At 33.6% G+C, this 8,535-nt stretch overlaps 1 pseudogene; it reads left to right on the forward strand.

Moving 5' to 3' along the window:
• Positions 1-4,281: 4,281 nt before the first annotated feature.
• On the forward strand, positions 4,282-4,979 carry LOC131642332 (uncharacterized; annotated as a pseudogene).
• The last annotated feature ends 3,556 nt before the right edge of the window (positions 4,980-8,535 follow it).

The raw sequence follows: 8,535 nt of genomic DNA on the forward strand, positions 1-8,535 counted from the left end.
TACTATATATTAAATTCGTTCATGTTTTAATAATATATTTAATGCTTAAATATATTATTGATCTCTTTATGTAAGTTTGTGTGTTTTTGTTTTTAGTTTCTAATATATTTTTGTTGAAAATAGTCCATGAATATTAAATCTTTTTGGTTTTGGTCCTTAAATTTAAAATTTGGCGAAAAATTTATCGATTTTCTGCGGATTTTTTTTCGAATTTCCTGCGTATTTAAAATTTATAAGTTTCCTGCAAATTTTTACTTTAAGGACTAAAATCCAAATGATTTTAACATTTAAGAACTATTTAAAAAAAATAGATTGGAGACTAAAAACAAAAACACGCTAACTTACATGGACCAATAAACTATTTAAGCTTATATTTACCTATAACTATCTATATTTTTTTTTTCAAATTTCTAATAAATTATGAAAATTAAAATATTTATATAATATAATTTTTATTTGAATTTTCATTATATATTAGCTCATTTAAAATATTTGAGTTACTTTACAATTTTTATGATTAACTATTTTATTTAATTTATAGTTTTCATAATTAAACATTGAAATGATTCAAATTAAAAAAAATTATTCATTAAATTTAGGGTGGATAGGATAATTCAACTAATATATGTTAATTGAGTTAAATAAATATAAATATAAATTATAAATTATTGGTTTAGAATTTAATCTATTGCAATAATATTTATTTATATTTAAGTATTAATATAAATAAGTTATCAGAATTTATAATTCAACAATTTACTTTTTTTTATCCAATCAAAATTTTTGGTTATGACTATAAATATAGTCTTGTTCTACAAAAAAAAGTTCCCTACATTTGGCACATTTTCATTCTAAGATTTGTCAAATGAAGGAGTAAGAATACCTTTAATTGTTGAAATACTTTTGCCCAAAAAGAAATTGTCAAGAAACCTACTATTACACTAAATAATTGCCTACCTCAAGTGACAAGAAACATATGACCGTGGTAGGGTGCAAATAGCTAGTTACTAGGATAGCACCAAATAGTATTCACTATTTAGTTCTTGTCATGCTATAGTGCATGTGAATTTCACTGGAGAGAAATAGTGGAAGACTTTTATACCGACTCATGTTAATCATGATCTTACCATATATGGAATGGAATGCTTATCCTACCTCCTCTTGTTTCATAATGTACTCCAAAAAAAAAAAATAGACAATATCCCTATTGTTTATTGAATCATTCATTCAAATAATGTTTCATCGACATCAACAATCAACTAAAGACAAAAGATGTCTTTTACTTCCATATTTTGTTGAAGCTGAGTGTTTTTTATTTGACAAATCCTTTTGATTTTTACTAATCAGTTCATTAATGTGCATGACATAAAAATAAAGGAGGAATTTGGGTTATGTCTTTGTCTAATTTTTGTCGAAGTTCTTACACTTGAAGATAAAATTGCCAGATCACGATGGGAGCAACTAAGGGCAAATATATAATATATGAATATAAGTAAGATTTTGTTTGAGAGTGTCGAAGGAAAAAGAAGAGAAGGTTTTGAAATTCTTTTAAAAATATATATAGAAATTTTTAATAATTTTAAAAAAATTCTTTGCATAGAATAAATAAAAAAAGAGTGATCATCATTATTGCCTCAATTTTTTTAAATTGCAAAAGAGATGCACTACCTTTCAAGTTTCTAGGGATAGTTGTAGGGACTAATCCTAGAAGAGTGGAGGCATGGGATACGGTGGTCAAACAGATGCGAAGCAAATTGGCTCTATGGAAAGGAAGAAATTTGTCAATAAGAGGGAGAGTCACTTTGGTGAATTCGGTTCTATGCAACATGCTGATCTACAACTTCTCCTTCTATAAAGTGCCAGTCAAAGTGATCCAAACCATAAGAGGAATTCAGAGACAATTTATTTGGCAAGGAAGTGAGGAGAAGGTAAGGACAACTTGGGTTAGTTGGAAAGTTATGTGCAAGGAGAAATGTCAAGGAGGATTGGGACTGAAAGACGTGGGAGCCTTTAACGAAGCTTTGCTTGACAAATGGAAATGGAGAGTATTAAATGAAGATGAAGCACTATGGTCGAATATACTAAGGTTGAGGTATGGGAATCTGCAAATTGAGCTGGTTGAGGAAGAAGGATAGGAGGTCAAGAAACAAGGAATCATTATGGTGGAGGGACCTAGGGACGGTGGGCAAAAGGAGTGGCTCTGAGCACAATACATTCAACGACCAAATTATCTTTAAGATATGAGATGGTAACATGACTTCCTTCTAGAAGGCAAGGTGGTGGGGAAATGGAACCTTAGCCCAACAATACCCTACATTGTTCAATAATGAAGGAATATAGGATGATGTGGTCGCAAAACATGGCTGGTGGGAGGGAGGATCTTGGTACTGGCACTATCCCAAATCAAATGCAATGTCAAGCGGAGTCACCGGTGAAGAACAAGAGGAATCACTGAAGAACATTCTTAACGAAATTCAACTCATACCAGGAGCGAAGGATAAATGTGTGTGGATTCCAATTTCAGAAGAAAAAAAATTATGTACTGTCCTTCTATAATGTTATAATGCAGGTAGGTGGAAGATATGGGTCAGCTGCAAGAACCAACGAAGGAAGCGCTGATGCTAATGTGGGAAATCAAAGTGCCCTCAAAAATCAAGATTTTCAATTGGTGATTGCTGATAGATATACTGCCCACAAGGAACCATTTAATCCGAAGGAACATCATTCCAGATGTGATGGAAAATCGATGCCCATTATGTGTCGTGAGATAAGAGAATACATTACATCTCCTTTTCAATTGTCCCACTACTGTAACAGTTTGGAAGCAGTTATTAACTCGGCTGGATAGAGAGCATCCCATTTAGTTAGATATTATAGAGCATTTTTTATCCTTTAATACGACATTCAAAGGCAAATGTGGTAAGAACAAGGAAAGTATGGTATGGATGGCTACAACGTGGAGTGTGTGGAGAATGATAAATGACTTGCTATTTAATAACATAGAAGTAGATGTTGGAGAAGTTGTGTTTAACATAAAACTAGTTTCATGGTTATGGTTGGGGATAGATAGGAAGAATTTTATAGGTTGTACTTTTTATGATTGATGCAAATGCCCCTTAGACTTTCTCTCTTAGGAATGGATGGGAGACTAAATCTTTCTTGATTATTGTCTATGGGTTGAGTATCCCTTGTACTCATAATATATAAATATTGCTTATAAAAAAAAATTAAATTTTTATATTGTTATAATAATATAAATTATATTTAAACAAAAGCCCTCCAAAATCCTTCAAACCTCTTCTTCAATACAATTTTTCAGTTTCTCAAATTTTGAAGATTTTGATTTTTGAAAAAAAATAAATCTCCAAAACCCTTCTTATTTAAATCCTTTTATTCTTTTAACTTAATCATTTTATTTTTTCAAAATCCTCATAATTTTTCGTCCAAACTTCCAAACAAAATTTAAGGGGGCTCAAGCCCCCACTAAGAAATTATTCTTTAAATAAATTAATCAGTTCAATTTTCGATGCATTAAATATAAGTTTTTTCAATGAAACATGCATTTTTGCTCCTTAAAAAAAGTTATTTATTCCTGTTTTTAATGTATTGAATACAAGTATATTTAACAAAACATTCAACGAGTGCCTCATGGGCACTCTTTCGGAATTCCATATAAAGAAATTATTCTCTAAATAAATTAATCAATTCAATTTTCAATGCATTGAATACAAGTTTTTTCAATGAAACATGCATTTTTGCTCCTTAAAAGAAGTCAATTATCACCGATCGTTAATGGATTCAGTGGTGATTGACACTAAACTTGGTAGGAGAACCACGGTTCGATCTCCCGCAACCCCGATCAGGAGAGGACTGAAACCACTTGACGCCATTACTAACTTTCGAACCGGACTAAACTTTTTATCGTCTATTTATAAGCTCCATAATATTATTATTGTTTATGATAGTTTTTTTTTGAAAAATTTGTTAGATCAAATGAATTTAGTTTTTTTTTTTTCAAAAACAAAATAAAAGAATAATTTAAACAAAAACTTAATTTTGAAAAAAATTCAAAAGAGATTATTTTCTAAAAAATATTAAAATGTATATTTTTCCAAGAAAAAAGCAATTTTCCTAAAAAAATTTAAAAAAAAGAATAGTTTAGGTTTTTTCCAAAAATGAAAAAAAAAGATTTAAAAAAGTTAAAATTAAAAAAAAAGCTTTAGAAAAAATTGGGGCATTGGAGCTCTACTTTGTTTTTGAAGGCCTTTAGCTTAGGAGCATATGGCAAAGGATTGCAGAACTCCAAAAGCAGAGTTAGCTGTTAATGCTGTTAGAATCGCCCGACCAACAGCTCAAGGGCAAGTGTGTTGCATGGGTGCACAGGGAAAATCTCCGACCAACAACTTGATCCAAGGGAATTGCGAAATTGAAGGTACCATTTTAACTGCACTTTTTGATTCTGGGGTAACACATTCATTCATATCCCAGGATTGCGTTGATCGATTGAAAATGATAGTGACCCCATTACCTTTCGACTTGGTAGTGTCTATGCTAAGGTTCTAACTGTGAACACTGCATGTTTATTATGTAAAGTAGTGGTTCAAGAGAGAGAATTCCTAGTTAACCTAATATGTTTACTCCTACAATCTCTCGAGATTATTCTCGGAATGGATTGGATGTCACTTCATTATGTTATGTTAGATTGTGCTCGGAAGTTGGTTATTTTTCCTGAGCCCGGGGTTATCAAATACCTATCAGCTAACCAACTCAAAGGTTCTCTAAAGAATGGATATTTTGACCTTTCAATACTTTCTAATACGGAAGTGATTTCCGAATTCAAGATTGAAGACATGTTAGTTACTCAAGACTTTCTTGATGTGTTTCCCAGCGAGATTCCCGGTTTACTACCTGTAAGAGACATTGAGTTCTTTATTGACTTACACCCGGGAACTGGACCCAGTTCCATTGCACCATATTGAATGGCACCAAAGGAACTCCAAGAACTTAAAGAACAATTGGAAGACTTGATGGAGAAAGGACTAATCAGGCAAAGTGTTTCCCCATGGGGAGCTCCAATACTTTTGGTAAAGAAAAAGGACGGGCGTTCCCGACTATGTGTGGACTACAGGCAACTTAACAAAGTGACTGTGAAGAATCGATACCCCTTACCTCACATTGACGACTTGATGAATCAACTTAAAGGAGCATCTGTATTTTCTAAGATTGATTTGAAATTCGGCTATCATCCAATTAGAGTAAGAGAAGAAGACATACCAAAGACTGCATTCAGGACTCGTTATGGACATTATGAGTACCTAGTCATGCCGTTTGGAGTGACTAATGCACCTGCTATTTTTATGGATTACATGAACCGAATTTTCCACCCATTTCTAGACAAATTCGTTGTTGTATTCATTGATGATATCCTCGTTTACTCTCGAATTAAAAGGAACATGAAGAGCATCTACGTCAAGTGTTACAAATCCTGCGTGAAAAGAAGTTATATGCTAATCCGTCCAAATGTGAATTCTGGATAGAAAAGGTAAATTTCTTAGGACACGTCATATCAAAGGAAGGAATTGCTGTAGATCCAACAAAGATTGAAACCGTGCTCGCATGGAAACAACCTCAAACAGTCACTAATATAAGGAGTTTCGTAGGATTGGCCGGATACTACCGACGATTCATTGAGGGATTCGCAAAGATAGTAGCTTCATTGACTCAACTAACTAGAAAGGATCAACCTTTTGCCTGGACTGAGAAGTGTGAAGCCAACTTTCAATTGTTAAAGAAGAAACTTACAACGTCGCCTATTCCGGTCCTGCCGCAACCTGAGGAGCTATACGAAGTTTATTGCGATGCATCTCATCAAGGATTGGGGTGTCTGCTGATGCAAAACTGAAAGGCGGTAGCATATGCTTCGAGACAATTGAAGACTCACAAAAGAAACTATCACACTCATGATTTGGAGCTAGCGGCTGTGGTTTTTGCGCTAAAGACTTGGCGTCATTATCTCTATGGGTGCATGTTCACAGTATTCAGCGATCATAAGAGTTTGAAGTATTTGTTTGATCAGAAGGAATTAAACATGAGACAAAGGGGGTGGATGTAAACCTTGAAAGACTATGATTTCACATTACAATATCATCCAGGAAAAGCAAACGTGGTGGCAGATGCATTGAGAAGAAAAGTTGTCCTTGCAATAGCATCATTGATGGCCAAACAACAAGAACTGTGGGAAACATTCAGAGACATGCACCTAGACATAAAATTGGGCCAAGGAACACTTCACTGTGGGATGATTAAAATCTCTAATGGACTTTTAGAAGATATTCGGAACTATCATAACAACCCACTCTTAGAAGAGAAAAGAGAATTGATGGTACAAGGAAAAGCACCCGGTTTCAAAGTAGGACCCGATAACATCTTAAGGTGCAACGAAAGAATCTGTGTACCCAATGATGCGGGGATAAGGAAGCTAATTTTAGAGGAAGCTCACAAGAGCAAACTTAGCATTCACCCTGGAGCAACAAAGATGTATAAAGATTTGAGACAAAACTATTGGTGGCCAGGAATGAAGAAGGAGGTGGCAGATTATGTAGCGTCATGCTTGACTTGCCAAAAAGCAAAAGTGGAACACCAAAGACCATCGGGAATGTTGCAATCTTTAGAGGTTCCTGAGTGGAAGTGGGATAGCATTTCAATGGATTTTATCACTGGATTGCCAAAAACTCGAAGGATGCATGACTCTATTTGGGTAATTGTCGACCGTCTGACCAAGTCTTCTCATTTCCTACCGGTGAGAACAACCTATAACGTAGCCAAGTTAACAGAAATTTACATTTCTAAGATTGTTAAACTACACGGGGTACCTTCTAGCACCGTGTCAGATCGAGACCCAAAGTTCACGTCACATTTTTGGGGTGCTTTACATGAGGCGCTTGGAACAAAGATACGATTAAGTTCGGCATATCACCCACAAACAGATGGACAAACAGAACGAACGAATCAGTCATTAGAGGATTTACTGCGGGCATGTGTACTGGATGATAGAGGGAATTGGGATGATATACTACCTCTAATTGAATTCACCTACAACAACAGTTTTCATACTAGCATCGGAATGGCTCCATTTGAAGCTCTATATGGGAGAAAATGTCAGACGCCATTATGTTGGTATCAAGATGGTGAAAGTATGATTGTAGGTCCAGAAATGGTTCATCAGACTACAGAAAAGGTTAAGAACATTAAGAAAAAGATGAAAGCTTCACAAGACCGTAAAAAAAGCTACACCGACAAAAGACGTAGGCCGTTGGATTTTGAAGAGGGAGACCATGTGTTCCTCCGTGTCACACATACCACGGGAGTGGGGAGAGAAATCAAAACACGTAAGTTAACTCCAAGGCTTATTGGGCCCTATCAAATAACTTCAAAAATTGGACCCGTGGCTTACCGAATTGCATTACCTCCCTTTTTATCTGGCATACATGATGTGTTTCATATCTCACAACTAAGGAAGTACATTCCAGACCCTTCTCACGTAATCAAACCAGACACCATTCAGCTTAAAGACAACTTATCATTCGAAGCAATACCCGTTAGGATCGAGGATAGGAAAATGAAGCTGCTAAGGAATAAGGAAATTCCGTTAGTAAAAATAATTCGGAACCAAGCCACTGGTGATGCAACTTGGGAACTTGAAAGTGCAATCCGAGAGAAATACCCAGAATTGTTTGCAGACGCGTAGTTTCGAGGACGAAACTCTATTAGGGGGGAGTATTGTAAGACCCGTAATTTTATAAATAAATTAATATTTTAAAATTTTAGTGTATTCTCACCTCTATGATATATTTTTGATCAAATATATAGTTAAATAGTATTTATACTAATAAAATCTTAGAATTTTTATTAGTAGTTCAAGACATAAGTTTCTTAAAAATTCTTGTTCTCAGTCTCTTTAATGTTCGATAAAATTAGCCGCCTTAATTTTTAAAACAACCCCTGTTTGATAAGGAGATTCTAGTAATAGAATAACAAAATTATTTATGAAAAAGTTAAAACAAAATAAAAATAGTATCTTTTGAAATTAATTTCCGGTCTCTCCAATAAATGATAGTTTTACCCGCTTAAAATTTTAAAATAATCTCTGGTCATAACAAAAGTTTATCAGTGAAAACATAAATTATTTTTAGTAGATTAATAAAAAGTTAATAATAAAAATAATAAATTTTATTTCTCTCGACCGATATTTTATATAACGCAGTATAGAATAACCCGAAAAAGAATTTTATTATCGGCAAAAATTATTTCGGGCATTTTTATCTGTGTCACATAACACCGGAAGTTGCACTTATAATGTAATAGATATATATATATATATATATATATATATATATATATATATATATATATATATATATATATATATATATATATATATATATATATATATATATATATATATATTGTCGGGAAGGATATCTACTGCTATCTACTGCTAGGGGTGAATATTGATGATGAGGGTAATTAAATTAT

Source organism: Vicia villosa, unplaced genomic scaffold (genome assembly GCF_029867415.1).
Source record: "Vicia villosa cultivar HV-30 ecotype Madison, WI unplaced genomic scaffold, Vvil1.0 ctg.004827F_1_1, whole genome shotgun sequence".
Taxonomy (NCBI): Eukaryota; Viridiplantae; Streptophyta; class Magnoliopsida; order Fabales; family Fabaceae; genus Vicia; species Vicia villosa.